Source organism: Lethenteron reissneri, chromosome 32 (genome assembly GCF_015708825.2).
Source record: "Lethenteron reissneri isolate LAM-NWPU_2019-01 chromosome 32, ASM1570882v1, whole genome shotgun sequence".
Classification (NCBI taxonomy): domain Eukaryota; kingdom Metazoa; phylum Chordata; class Hyperoartia; order Petromyzontiformes; family Petromyzontidae; genus Lethenteron; species Lethenteron reissneri.
In genome coordinates, this window is record NC_083810.1 from 10,511,160 (window position 1) to 10,527,053 (window position 15,894).

The 15,894-nt window shown below is 43.7% G+C and overlaps 1 protein-coding gene across 2 annotated transcripts in view; it reads left to right on the plus strand.

Annotated features, from left to right (window-relative positions):
* The window catches only part of LOC133350014 (inositol polyphosphate-4-phosphatase type I A-like), a 70,395-nt gene that overhangs the window by 8,178 nt on the left and 46,323 nt on the right, over positions 1 to 15,894 (plus strand). Inside the window, exon 1 of one of the 2 annotated variants that reach the window (XM_061563963.1) lies at positions 10,338 to 10,533. The exons of the other annotated variant lie outside the window; for it this stretch is intronic. The gene's annotated coding sequence lies outside the window, so the exon portion shown is untranslated. Of the gene's footprint in view, positions 1 to 10,337; positions 10,534 to 15,894 lie in introns of those variants that run through there. 2 annotated transcript variants of the gene reach the window in all.

Sequence of the window (15,894 nt, forward strand, 5' to 3'; positions counted from 1 at the left end):
CCTCATGAGTTCCCTCACGAAAAACGGGAAATGGATTTATGGGTTGCCCTGTTCAGATGCAAGCTGACACACCACCGCTTTCGAAAATTTGGGGCAGTGGCCCAAACAGGGTTCTTTAAAAAAAATTGAAATAAGTTAATGTGTTGATGACATCTTTAAGAAACAAGACAAAAGCAAAAGTTGTAACAAACGCCAACGTTTTGGGTGATAATGCGTCTTGTTTTGGAGGAGGAAGGCGTGCCACCGCCGCCGTCACAAAGCTAAATGATGGCAAGGCCCCTTCCCTTTGCGTTCCATCACCAAGCACAAATGGCATTTGACTTTCCCGCCATTTTTTGTCGAATTACTTTCTTTGGGTTGCACTTCTATTCCTTTTTTTGAAATAAACCTTTTTCCAAAAAATGCAAATGTGTCCAACCCCGTGTTTTCTCTGGCCATGCGTGCGGTGCGTTTCGTAAGCTGATCACTTTGTCGCCGCCGCCGATCCGAGGAATTAAAAACCAAGTCTGTAGCATCACAGTACCCGCTAATCTTTATCCATAGACCAGACTTTGTCCATTCACACACCTTGGATTTCAATTATATTATCAATGGAAGTCACTGGTTCGGGTATCGGATGATACATTTTGGATGAGGGACTGCATCCCAAGACTCATATCCTCGCCAAGAACCTGCAGAGAGAATCGACTCATTCTTGGTTCTTTCGGTAAAGTCACGTAGAAGGGAAATATAAAATAATGAAAATAATACAATTAAATTCTCACGACGTTTCGATTGCAACACAAGCAATCATCAGGTGTGAAAACCACAGCAAGAAATTTTACCGAAAGAACCAAGAATATGAATCCCTGCAGTCACGAAAGCTTTAAATCGAAATTTTGAATCGACTCGGTTATTTTAAGAGTACCCACAAAGAAAGGGTCACTTAAAAAACGAAACGATTGAAAAAAAAAATTATTTTCCCAGGTAAAGCCCACAGCTCTTTTTCAGAAGTTACCTGGCCACATGGTAAGTGGGCCGTATGTGGTGAAAATAAAAAATTAATTTGTTGGGTTTTGGAGAGGTCATCGAGCAGTGGCTTATGTGGAAATGTATCGCAGCCAATTACTCTAAACGTGGAGGGGAAAAAACCGGAGAAAAATCCATGCGACCACAGGGAGAACATACAAACTCCAAATCCACTAATCAGGTCACTAGATGAACAGTGTACGGCGGTACGGGGGTCGGAATCGAATCCACGACCTTTTGCATGCCAGGCGAGGGAGATGACATTTTGCCACCGTGGTGAGCTGATATTGAAAATAAGTTGCCCGTTTTTTTCCAATATTTATCCAGGCATAATTCGTTCATGAGCAGGCGTCTCCACCATGGTGGCAGTGGAAACGGGAGGGTAAAATAAATAGCAATGGGTGAACGACAGGCTAAAGGCGTCTCTCGCAAAGACTATCACTGCAATGTGCTCGCCGCGTGTGCGTCCAAATCGTGTTAAAGACCCAAGAAGGCTCGCCATATCATCATCATCAATGTCACACAGCGACGGTCTTAGTCTCTTGTGTTCTGACACCCACGTGGATTACTGTGCTGGTCCCCCGAGTGTTGTAATTGATGCGCTCTCCCAGTGTTTGGGGCTGGTGACGCACGAGGGCACACACGAACAGAATAGCTGTGCACACATTCGCTCACACACACACACGTGCGTGCGTGCGTTAATACGCATGCACAATTCAGCAGCCAACGAGCCCTGGGCGAGAAGCGGCATCTCAACCCTGTGGATATCTCCCTTCGGATCTTCAACAGCCCCGACATCTGTGCAAGAAGGGAAGCCACGACAGGGGGGAGGAAGAAGAGGACGAGAAAAATCTCAACAGAGCCAGCACACGGATGCATAGATACAGGTGTGGTATATACACACACACGCAGCTGTACACGCTGATCAATGCGGGCGCGTGGACAAATGCTGGTCACGTACATTTAGTGCACAGAGTTGTGTATAGTGGGCACGTGTTGTGTAAAAGGCTTCATGATGGGCACGTTTAGTGCAGTTACTGATGCGTTTGGCCGTACGTTGATGTTATATGCTGCTGTGGTGATGCAGTTACCGCACGTATGTATTCACGTGTTCTGTGCGTTATCGTAATGACGAGATGGAGACACGCCAACAGAGCAAGGCATGAATACAACACGGAGGCTCTCTCTGCTAGATACAGACCGCCACACACGTGAACTTTGGGCACGTTCACAGGCGCACATACACAACAGGAAACTACACACAGCATAACAAAGACCCCCCGTGTAGCCTGAACAGACTGTAGGGGCAAGTGCTGTTAGCGAGCACCTGAAGGCCGGCATGGCACACGAGGGAGTGAGTGGCCAGCACCACGCCCGGCCGCCTTTGTCTCCCCAGTGGCGATGTTTACACACCGCACCAGGTACTCATTTGAGGCTGAGTCGAGCTAGGGGAGGCCCAAGACCGGTTCAGATAATCGTCACCGGTGTTGTCCGTGACACACACAGAGACGCACACAGAGACACACAAAGACACACACAGAGAGACACGCAGAGACAGAGAGACCGAGAGAGACACAGAGAGACACACACAGAGACACAGACACACACAGAGACACAAGACACACAGCGACACAAGACACACACAGAGACACACACAGACACATAGAGACAGACACACAAAGAGACACACACAGAGACACACACAGAGACCCACAGAAACACACAGAGACACACACAGACACACACAGAGACACACACACAGACACACACCAGCGACTCGTACTTTATTTTGGGTGAGGCCACGATTTGGCTAAATGGTGACAATGTTCATGAGGTGCCTATTTAAGAGGCTGCTGGTTCGTGTTCAGGTGACAGATATTCCGACTTTCCGGATCTTGAGAATTGATCTTCAACTTACCGGTGACTGATCTGACAATGACAATGATGATTGTAATAATGATAATTGTTTTTCGATTTAAAGCTTTCGTTATATTAAAATGTATAAGGTATAGGTTGGTTTACAGCAACACAGTATATAATTTAATGTTGGGTTTATCTATGGCAGTATATAGTACGGTGTATGCTCGTGTGATGTAAGAGAATAAAGTTTAGATGGAAGCATATTATATAATTTTTACGACGTAGAATTGTAATGTATTACTTGCTGTTAGTAACTCAGCTTATTGTAGAGTATAGTAAGTATACTGATGGTGCTATGCAGTTTATACTTTAGTTTTTTATGTAGTTTATACTTTAGTTTTCTACGTGGTTGTTGAGTAACTGCAGCTACATATCATTAACATTCCTTTCCTTTGTTACTGCTAATCCCTGCACCCCCCTTGGTGCTGCTGATCCTGCATAATGCATGGGCATAATGACTTTGAAACCCCCCCGCCCACCTCCTACGCATTGCCATGAATATGCTAAATTCATCTTCATATGCAAATTCTCTTTGTTAAGGCGCTCTTCTTCCACCTCCAACGCAGCTTATATATAAGCTCCTAGTTTGGTAGTGTCTCATTCTTCACCTGAAGACGGCTGCTTGCGTTGTAGCCGAAACGTCGTGAGAATTATTTTATTTTATTATGTTTTATTTTTATTATTTTATTACTTCCCTTCTACGTGACTTTACCGAAAGAACCAAGAAAATGATAATTGTGGCTTGTAAAACTGCTGCGCTTGTGGCAATTCAATTTGTTTGGGCGATGTCTTTCGACAAAAAATGGACCCCCAAGACAATTAGGTGGCCTAACCTGAACCTCAATTAAGTAGTACTAATCACATACCTGCATTTACCATAAATATGCTAAATTCAGATTATTGTAGAGTATACTATGTAGTTTATACTTTAGTTGTTTACGTGGTGGTTTTGGTTGCTGCAGCTACATACTATTAACCAGTCCCTCCAGAAAAACGCGATTATGCGATCGCAAGATTCCACGCAAAATCAGCCAAAGTCCGCATATTTATGCGGGGGCGCGTTTTTTCAAATACGCCGCACTTTCGCCGCATAAATTGCAGATTTCCGCGCGCAAAATATGCGGGCTTGCATGATTTCATAATCCCCGCATTTTCGTTGCAAAAAGTCACATATATCTTAGCAGAAAGTTGAAAAATGTTGCGTTTACTTCACACAAGCGCAGCCATTTCCCCTGTTGCCATGGGAACGTTATGAAGTGTTAGAGGCTACGTAGTTAGTTTTATTCAGGAGTTTATGCAACTTTACAGTTGTAAGATTGCACTTTTTTGTTAGTAGTATGTAAATTTACATTACTGTAAGACTGTACTGTTACTGTATTGCTTACGTTACTGTGCACTGAAAACACTTATTTTAACAGAAGATGTCTGTTTTGTATAGCTACCTCTGTAAAACAGGAAGCACACATTTTATTTTTTAATATTTTATTTATTCATTTTTACAGAAGTTGTAGCATATTCATTTTGTAAAGCTACAGAACTTGTTCGACTCAATGTTTTGTAAGTTTGAGCCATCTGTTTGTTAAGGTCTGAAATAAAACAAGATGAGAACTTAAATATTCCCAGCACTTTCTGTGATGTAGTATGCTTGCTTATCATAGGAAGTAATAAGAAATGACTATTTACATTAAAGTAGTAGTCGAGTGAATAGAGTGTTGGGGGAATCACTTTTTTTTCTCTTTTTCATCAAACCGCAGTTTTTGCAAGTTCCCGCAATTTTTGCAAGTTCCCGCAATTTAATCGCATAAAATTGCATAAATATCCCGCATATTCCATCGCATTTTTTAAGAAAACGTGCCGCATAATCAACAATTTTTGCCTGCAACAATCACCAAAAAACTCCGCGTTTTTCTGGAGGGACTGATTAACATTCCTTCCCTTTATTAGTGCTACCCCTATCCCCTCCCTTTGATGCTGCTAGTCCTGCATAATGCACGGGCATAAGTAGTACTAATCACATACCTGCATTTCCGATAAATATGCTAAATTCATCTTGATATGCAAATTATTTTGTCAAGGCGCCCTTCCCCCCCTTCCAACCCAGCATAAATATACGCTCCAAGCATGGTGCTGTTTCATTCAGACGCTGTCTCCTCGACAGACCTGGTCTTCACCTGAGGACGGCTGCTTGCGTTGTGGCCGAAACGTCGTGAGAATTATTTTATTATGTTTTATTTTATTATTTCCATTCTACGTGACTTTACCGAAAGAACCAAGAAGATGAAAACTGATTGATATTGGCTGTGAAAAGCCTATGCGTTTATACACACACTAATACTGTGTACACATGGACACATTCATATACACGCACTGACACACACAATACATAGACGCAAAGACCACTCCCCATAGACACAAAGACAGCAAATCACAGACACACACACAACAACAACCGCGATTCGCCACTAAGTGGCGGTGACGTCACCACGACGCTTGTGCCAGGCCATGTGCACCTTGAGGCCACGTGAAGTGTCGAACGCCCGCTGGCAGGAGGTCACGGGGAAGACCCAGGTGCCACGGGTCGACTGACTGAGATGACTGGCTGATGCACCATCTGTGTTCCCTACTGTGCCAACTTGCTGTGCTTTAGCCACCCGGCGCTCCGCTCGTTGTTGTGAGCGTCGCTCCAACTGCCCAGCAGCAGCGTCCTTCACGAGCCTGCTCCAATGAGGCCGATCTTGACACCGCTGGTACCAGTCATCGGCAAGTCTACTCAGCTACACGTCCTCCTGTACCGCATCACTCCATATCTTCTCTAGCCCGTGCCGCGCCCGTTTAGCCCCCTCGATCCGGCCGAACAAAAGCTGTTTGGGCATGCGGTAGCTGGGCATCGGTGAGCTCCTCCTTGCCTGCCGGAGGAGCTCACCGATGGGACTTTTTCCAGATCTTTCCCGGATTTGTGAGCTCATCACACAATCCAGCCTGGTTAAACCCAGGATGGATCGTAGGCAGGCCAGCCTAAATGTTTCCAATCTGCGAAGATGCTCCATTAGGGGGGTCCACGTTTCGCAAGCGTATAGAAGGGATGAAATGACCGTGGTTGAGAAGACTTGAAGCTTCGTGCGGAGCGACAGACCAGGTAGCTTCCACACAGTGTTACGCAACCGATGAAAAGATAATGCCGCTCGACTGATTCTGAGTGAGACCTCTGCTGTCAAACCGGAGCCAGTCATGAGCACACTGCCCAGGTATGGGAAACTCTCCACTCTCTCCACAACTGCCCCATCACCGATTGGGAGTTGTGGGGGTGGAGTGCCCGATAGTACAAAATACTCAGGCAGGTGCTTAGTTTTGGTGGGGCTGATGGTAAGGCCCCACCTCTTAGTGGCACGTTCCAGGTTCAGCAGCAGTGCCTCCAAATCCTCCTCTGAGTGAACAGCAATTACCAGATCATCGGCATACATAACATGGTTGACCAATAGGGAAGCCATCCCTTGACCGCACCCGGGCATCGATCAGCCTCCCATTGTATCTGTACCAGATGGAAATTCCTCTGGTACAGCCATCAAAGGCTTCACGGACTACGTGGTCGAAAAAGATGTTAAATAATGTGGGAGCCAGAGGACATCCCTGTCGCACCCCAAGGTGAACAGGGAATGACTCCGACTCCACGTAGTTTTACCCGGGCCCGCTCACCACCATGAAGGTCCTTAATTATCGTGAGCAGAGGGTCAGGGACTACGAAAGCACGAAGAACAACCCAGAGCCCAGGCCTACTGATGGTATCATAGGCCTTGACCAGGTCAATAAAGCAGAGATGTAGGTCTTGTTGGAATTCCCTACACCTCTGCTGCAGCAAACGGACAGAGAATATGGCATCTGTGCAGGACCGCCCTTTCCTGAAACCACATTGGGGCTCCGCAAGCCTCTCCTCAGCGTGCATGGCAAGGCGATGTTGAACAATCCTTGCCAGGACCTTTCCCGGCACACTGAGGAGTGAGATGCCCCTGTAGTTGTTACAGTCTGTGCGGTCCCCCTTCATAAAGAGGGGGACCACAAGGGCATCCTTCCAGATTGGATCACCGTTTTTCCCCTAATGATGGTTAGAGGTGTGGCGCTGCAGGTTACTTTTTTGGTGGAGTTAAATAGGGATTTGTGATCGTGGGCCATTGAGGCAGACTCCATCTCCTCAGCAACCCGCGAACACCACCCATCCTTGCAGAGCCTCACGGCTCTCCGAACCTCCGAGCGAAGGCTGCGGTAAGCTTCCTCATTCTCTGACGTGGGATGCTGTAGACAATTATAGTGGGCCTGTCGCTTTTTCTCAACCATCCTGAACACCTCTGTCAGCCAGGGTCTCTGGGGAGGTCTGGACCGCGTACCCAAAGCAGCCATTGCAGCTGCATGAGTCACAGTCCTACATCAGGAGGAGTGGGGGACGATGCCAACCCCAGCCGCAAGCGATGATTAAATTACACTTGCAACTTTCATCAGCTAGCTGAGACCAGGCCACCTTAGGTTGGAATTGGGTCCTGGGTGTACACCCACCACCGGAGTGGAAGAATGGCAGGTGCATCTTACAGATGACAAGTCGATGGTCAGAGGGCAGATCAGCTCTACGGTAGGTCCTGGTGTCAAGGACATGGGCTCGCATCCGCTGTTCCGTCATTATGTAGTCCAGCAGATGTTCTTACTTGGACCCGGCATGCATCCATGATGTTGTGTGGATGCGCCGATGCCGGAACAGGATATGCACAGACACACACATTGAAAAATTCAAGACAAAGCCACACACACACAGAGAGACCTTGGCCTTGCTGTGGGGGGTGGGGTGATTGATCATCAGGTAAGAAGACGGCAAGAGAGTGAACAATGCAAGTGATGGAAGGGGGTGGTTGGGGGGGTTTAAAGACTTTCGGCTGTTTGCTAAACGTCTCACGCTCAACGCCGCACCAATCTGGGCACACGGAACCATCCGTTGAGCATTTGTAATGACAATTTAGTGTCATTTTGTAACGACAACTTAGTGTCATTTTGTAACGACAACTTAGTGTCATTTTGTAACGACAGTTTAGTGACATTTTGTAACGACAATTTAGTGTCATTTTGTAACGACAATTTAGTGTCATTTTGTAACAATTTAGTGTCATTTTGTAACGACAGTTTAGTGCCATTTTGTAACGACACTTTAGTGTCATTTTGTAACAATTTAGTGTCATTTTGTAACGACAGTTTAGTGTCATTTTGTAACGACAACTTAGTGTCATTTTGTAACGACAGTTTAGTGACATTTTGTAACGACAATTTAGTGTCATTTTGTAACGACAATTTAGTGTCATTTTGTAACAATTTAGTGTCATTTTGTAACGACAGTTTAGTGTCATTTTGTAACAATTTAGTGTCATTTTGTAACGACAGTTTAGTGTCATTTTGTAACGACAACTTAGTGTCATTTTGTAACGACAGTTTAGTGACATTTTGTAACGACAATTTAGTGTCATTTTGTAACGACAATTTAGTGTCATTTTGTAACAATTTAGTGTCATTTTGTAACGACAGTTTAGTGCCATTTTGTAACGACACTTTAGTGTCATTTTGTAACGACAATTTAGTGTCATTTTGTAACGACAATTTAGTGTCATTTTGTAACGACAATTCAGTGTCATTTTGTAACGACAATTTAGTGTCATTTTGTAACGACAATTTAGTGTCATTTTGTAACGACAGTTTAGTGTCATTTTGTAACGACAATTTAGTGACATTTTGTAACGACAGTTCAGTGTCATTTTGTAACGACAATTTAGTGTCATTTTGTAACGACAATTTAGTGTCATTTTGTAACGACAATTTAGTGTCATTTTGTAACGACAATTTAGTGTCATTTTGTAACGACAATTTAGTGTCATTTTGTAACGACAATTTAGTGCCATTTTGTAACGACAATTTAGTGTCATTTTGTAACGACAGTTTAGTGTCATTTTGTAACGACAATTTAGTGTCATTTTGTAACGACAATTTAGTGTCATTTTGTAACGACAATTTAGTGTCAATTTGTAACGACAATTTAGTGTCAATTTGTAACGACAATTTAGTGTCATTTTGTAACGACAATTTAGTGTCATTTTGTAACAATTTAGTGTCATTTTGTAACGACAGTTTAGTGCCATTTTGTAACGACACTTTAGTGTCATTTTGTAACGACAATTTAGTGTCATTTTGTAACGACAATTTAGTGTCATTTTGTAACGACAATTCAGTGTCATTTTGTAACGACAATTTAGTGTCATTTTGTAACGACAATTTAGTGTCATTTTGTAACGACAGTTTAGTGTCATTTTGTAACGACAATTTAGTGACATTTTGTAACGACAGTTCAGTGTCATTTTGTAACGACAATTTAGTGTCATTTTATAACGACAGTTTAGTGTCATTTTGTAACGACAATTTAGTGTCAATTTGTAACGACAATTTAGTGTCATTTTGTAACGACAATTTAGTGTCATTTTGTAACGACAATTTAGTGTAATTTTGTAACGACAATTTAGTGTCATTTTGTAACGACAATTTAGTGTCATTTTGTAACGACAATTTAGTGTCATTTTGTAACGACAATTTAGTGCCATTTTGTAACGACAATTTAGTGTCATTTTGTAACGACAGTTTAGTGTCATTTTGTAACGACAATTTAGTGTCATTTTGTAACGACAATTTAGTGTCATTTTGTAACGACAATTTAGTGTCAATTTGTAACGACAATTTAGTGTCAATTTGTAACGACAATTTAGTGTCATTTTGTAACGACAATTTAGTGTCATTTTGTAACGACAATTTAGTGTCATTTTGTAACGACAATTTAGTGTCATTTTGTAACGACAATTTAGTGTCATTTTGTAACGACAATTTAGTGACATTTTGTAACGACAATTTAGTGACATTTTGTAACGACAATTTAGTGTCATTTTGTAACGACAATTTAGTGTCATTTTGTAACGACAATTTAGTGACATTTTGTAACGACAATTTAGTGTCATTTTGTAACGACAATTTAGTGACATTTTGTAACGACAATTTAGTGTCATTTTGTAACGACAATTTAGTGTCATTTTGTAACGACAATTTAGTGTCAATTTGTAACGACAATTTAGTGTCATTTTGTAACGACAATTTAGTGTCATTTTGTAACGACAATTTAGTGTCATTTTGTAACGACAATTTAGTGTCATTTTGTAACGACAGTTTAGTGTCATTTTGTAACGACAATTTAGTGACATTTTGTAACGACAATGTAGTGTCATTTTGTAACGACAATTTAGTGTCATTTTGTAACGACAATTTAGTGTAATTTTGTAACGACAATTTAGTGTCATTTTGTAACAACAATTTAGTGTCATTAAAAAAAACGGGGGGGGGGGGGGGGGGGGGAGGGGACCCAGCGCGTTTGTGTTGGAGGCAGAAGAGACCGGGTGACGACTGCTCAAGAACAAGAGACGAAGCAGCAGCAGCAATCCACGAAGAAGCCCGCGACGAAGACGAAGCAGCCTCCTGCAGCACAGAAGCACACGGGCGCTGTCGCAGAGAAGCATCAGCAGCAGGGCAAGCGAGCTCACGGTATACCGACCCGACCCGTGTGTGTGTGTGTGTGGTTCTTTCTTTATAAATGCATCTCGTTTTAATGCGGGCACGACGAGATTGAAGTGAGAAGAATATAACCGGCACGTCTGTGGTTTTTTTTTATTTAAAACCCCCCCATTGTAACGGTGTCGTCGGTAATAGGGCGGCACAAGGTGGTACGTATGGCATTGTGTGACGGTACATTTATTGTAACAACATTACGCATCATCATCATGTTGTGTGTGTGATGCTAGCACGGTGGTGGGGCGTGTCGGCTCGTATCGTACGTGGTACAGCCGCTTCGTAAATCTGTAAACGGGAGTGCAATTTACACACTTGCCGTACTTCGCGTTTAAGCTCTTTGTTATTGACGATAAGTAATAATAATGTACTAATGATGTAGAATAGATGGAGGGCCTTGCCCTGGTCTAGGCCTCTCGTACACTTGCCTTGAACGCGTTCACTCTGCGTTATGCACAACGCTTGTGAGCGTGTGATTATTGTACACTGTGCACACACGGCACTGTGTGAAGATGTATGTGTGTGTTTGTGTGTGTGTGTGTTTGTGTGTGTGTTTGTGAGTGTGTGTTTGTGTGTCGTCTTATACGTGGAGTTTGTCACGCTTCGTGTTGTGTAAACTCCCTCGCATGAGGTACAGTGCGTTGGACAGCAGCCGTACACATGGCAGCAGTTAATCTGTGTGTGTGTTGTTTGTGTGTGTTGTGTGTGTGTGTTGTGTGTGTGTGTGTGTTGTATCGGTGTGTGTGTTGTAGCTGTGTGTGGGTGTTGTATCGCTGTGTTCTGTGTGTAGCTGTGTGTTGTATCGGTATGTTGTGTGTGGGTGTTGTATCGTTGTGTTCTGTGTGTAGCTGTGTGTTGTATCGGTGTGTTGTGTGTGTGTTGTATCTGTGTGTTGTGTGTGTGTGTTGTATCTGTGTGTTGTGTGTGTGTGTTGTATCGGTGTGTTGTGTGTGTGTGTTGTATCTGTGTGTTGTGTGTGTGTGTGTTGTATCGGTGTGTTGTGTGTGTGTGTGTGTTGTATCTGTGTTGTGTGTGTGTGTGTTGTATCTGTGTGTTGTGTGTGTGTGTTGTATCTGTGTGTTGTGTGTGTGTGTTGTATCTGTGTGTTGTGTGTGTGTGTGTTGTATCTGTGTGTTGTGTGTGTGTGTGTTGTATCTGTGTGTTGTGTGTGTGTGTTGTATCTGTGTGTTGTGTGTGTGTGTTGTATCTGTGTGTTGTATGTGTGTGTGTTGTATCTGTGTGTTGTGTGTGTGTGTTGTATCTGTGTGTTGTGTGTGTGTGTTGTATCTGTGTGTTGTGTGTGTGTGTGTTGTATCTGTGTGTTGTGTCTGTGTGTGTTGTATCTGTGTGTTGTGTCTGTGTGTGTTGTATCTGTGTGTTGTGTCTGTGTGTGTTGTATCTGTGTGTTGTGTCTGTGTGTGTTGTATCTGTGTGTTGTGTGTGTGTGTGTTGTATCTGTGTGTTGTGTGTGTGTGTGTTGTATCTGTGTGTTGTGTGTGTGTGTTGTATCTGTGTGTTGTGTGTGTGTGTGTTGTATCTGTGTGTTGTGTGTGTGTGTTGTATCTGTGTGTTGTGTGTGTGTGTGTTGTATCTGTGTGTTGTGTGTGTGTGTTGTATCTGTGTGTTGTGTGTGTGTGTTGTATCTGTGTGTTGTGTGTGTGTTGTGTGTTGTATCTGTGTGTGTGTGTGTTGTATCTGTGTGTTGTGTGTGTGTTGTATCTGTGTGTTGTGTCTGTGTGTGTTGTATCTGTGTGTTGTGTGTGTGTGTTGTATCTGTGTGTGTGTGTGTGTTGTATCTGTGTGTGTGTGTGGTGTTGTATCTGTGTGTGTGTGTGTGTGTATCTGTGTGTTGTGTGTGTGTTGTGTGTTGTATCTGTGTGTGTGTGTTGTATCAGTGTGTTGTGTTGTATCGGGGTGTTCTGTGTGTGTGTGTTGTATCGGCGTGTTCTGTATTTTAAACAACGCTATAACCCCCACGACGACCGACACTGCAGGGGAAAGCCTTCATCCAGCAGTAGATTGATCAGGGCTTCTTGTTGATAACCTAATAGACGCTGTACAGTCTTTGCATATTTTACAGGCAAATATTCAATCAGGCACACGTGCTGAATCTGACACATGCTATCGTGTGCTCTGTTATTAGCTTACAGTGACGTTACTAATGTTGCTGAAAGCTTATTACCATCAGTAATCATTTAAATTATACATGCTGTCACTGGCTGGGGTCAGCTGATATTTAAGGCTCCCTTTGAGCAAATCTCAATACAGCAAGTGGTGTGAATAAGAAGCATTTTTTTGGTTTATATTTTTAAAAAGCCTACAGTGAAATTAACTTGAATCACCATTGGAACCTCATTTGCCAGTAAAAATATGATAATTGTTTTTTTACCCTTCTATCTGGCAACAAAAGTGACACCTTTTTTACAAGGAGTCATGTTTGCATAGACCACAATACCTGCAGCCATGACTCCTTGTAAAAAAGGTGTCAGTTTTGTTGCCAGATAGAAGGGTAAAAAAACTAGCTTGAATCAGTTATTTAGAAATCCTTACCCAGGGAAGACTTGCCATGTCTTGAGGACTGTTTAAGGGAGTTATGGTTGAGATGTTCTATGATTCTTAATGCTCGTGGGAAAACAGAATATTTAAGGCTCTAGCCAAAGCCTACTGAATCATACATACAAATTTAAATGCCAATTCTAAGTCTAAACACGTCGGCTTTCACGACCGATATCCATAATATAGGTTTTTTGGGTTATATCGTGTAAACATAAACGTGTCATTAAACCTGCCACCACCAATTATTGCTCTCCAACACACCTGCGTGCTGAACTAGTCACGAATTGGCACGTTTTGTTAACGTGCCAAACCTTACTAATTGGCTGTGTCGGGTGGTGGTGGGTTTAACGACACATTTATATTTACGTGATCTAAGCCAAAAAAAAACCTCTTGTGGATCTAAGTCTAAAACTTGTAATAACGAGATGTAATGTGCAGTCATTTGTCAAGCCACTGCTGGATGTGAAAGCCTCCCTACTAAACTACTAAACTATTCAAAAATCAATCCTTAATTTCTTAGCTTGTGAAACATTATACTCGACTCGGCTTTGCTGTGATTTTAAAGGGGACCGATTGGGAGGCTAGGACCAACCGTTTTGGTTGTTTAAACTCACCTGAGCTTAAGTTTAATTTCTCAGAGCCATTACGGATGTTGTGATTTTGTGTTGTTTGGGGGTGAAGGCTGCTGCGTGTTTAACCCTCTGGTCTCCTGCCAGTGATGCCAGCAACTCATCACAGCGACCTCAAAGTTGCACGTTGCCTGCTACGAATCGCTGTGATGATGTCGCCATCACTTCATGGCGAATAGCAGCGACAGCTGTTGTTGTGTTGTTCAGTTACGCGTCGAGGAAGGAGGCACCCACTTCCAGGCCATCGGTATCATACTAGTAGGAACGTCTGGTTACACCAGCCCACAGGGGATTATTGTGTCCGTCCGTCCGTCGTGCAGGGAGGGGCTGGGTGGGGAGGGTGGGGCTGTGTGGGGGCTGGGTGGGGAGGGGAGAGTGGGGAGGGGCTGGGTGGGAAGGGTGGGTGGGGGCTGGGTGGGGAGGGTGGGGGCTGTGTGGGGGCTGGGTGGGGAGGGTGGGGAGGGGCTGGGTGGGGAGGGGCTGGTCACCCCGTAATGCCCTTATAAAACTCAACGTTTAACCTACTCACGCCGGCTTGTGCCCGCCCTCACAGTCGGGCATATTTGCGGAATACACCACGCTGCCGTTGACCCTGGCCATTGGCCGAGCAACCCAACGTTCATACCAGCTCCCTCCGCAGCAGGAATGTGTTTATATCGGTATTATCTGGCGCTCTACCAGGACATTTGACTCTTTCATGCGAAACGAAATAATATCGACTGCGCTGGGTGAGTGACGCAGCAGCTGTCAATATAGTGAGGGCACGGACAAAGCTCCGCATTTCATGGAGTCTAAGGGGCCGTCCATAAATGACGTCACGCACCTAGGGAGGGGGGGGTCAGACATTTGTGACGATGTGTGACGAGGTGGTGGGGGTTTGAGAAATGTGACGTCACATCAAAATGCGCAACTTTAAATAAATATAGACAACACGTTCTCCTTAATTAAATAGACTTTTTAATGTTTTCTACAACATCAGAGTGCAGCGACAACATTAAATACGCACTACAATGGCAATAGTTTAAAGCCATTTGAAGCATGTTTTATTTTTTTTGGAGCTTTGTGACGTCATATTTGAGGGGGGGGGGTCTGACTTTTTGTAACGCCGTGTGATGAGTTGGTGGGGGGGTCAGAAATCGTCCTAAATCGCGTGACGTCATTTATGGACGACCCCTAAGGCCCCCACTCAAGCGTGACCAAACTTCTAAGTCAGTGTTGGATGGTCCACATGACTTGTGGTGGAAACTCGTCCATCTGTCGGACAATCATTGTTGGCTTTCTACAAAGTTTATTGTTGTCAGCCTATAACTTCACAATCATGGGCAAAGACCTCCCGCTATTTTCTTTCATTTTGTTATGCGTTCTTGTTCAGTAGTGGCCCATGAATTATTTAATTTAATCTCATCCTCTTTCTGCTGTCCTCTGCTTCTTTTGCCTCTTTTGGGTATCCACTCGGTCATTAGTATTGTCCGTCTATCATCAGTTATACCCATGATGTGGCTTTAGCTTATTTGGCTCACCATAGATGGATGTGGATGATGAGTACAGCCTTGGCAGGATTTGAACTCCATGTTGTTCCAATTAGGAGGATATCTGCTCCATCAATTGAGCTATCTTGGCCTTGTTTGTGATAAATATACAGAATGGTACCTTCATGCAGCAAATACCGTAATAATAAAATAGATTTACAGCCCGAAGTAAATGTGCTGCTGGATGATGGCCTCTCCATGCTGTGCCATTCATGTGATTGTTAGCTGTGGTCGATTATTATCGAACACAGGTCACCGGGTTCACAGGTTAGGTTTGCCGGGTTTATGGTTCAGTGTAAAAACTACTGCACCAATGCTCCAGTCCCAAATTCTGTAGTAAATACGATAATTCCTTTTGGCAAATGTGCTTTGGAAGCGCAAGATAATTTATAAGAGCTCATTGAAAAATATTATTTTATTTCCATGGGAGACCTGCCAACCATTTATTTGTGGATATTTCCATCACGTGAAGTTTGTGTGCATTATAGATTTCAGAATATTTTCCACTGGTGCAGGCTAGTTGTGTGGTAATGACTTCTTCCAAAGCAAGCTGGCTTGAAACGTTGTCAGAGCTACTGAGCCAACACAGCTAAGATCTGGGGATCTTAATTGAGGCAGCCACC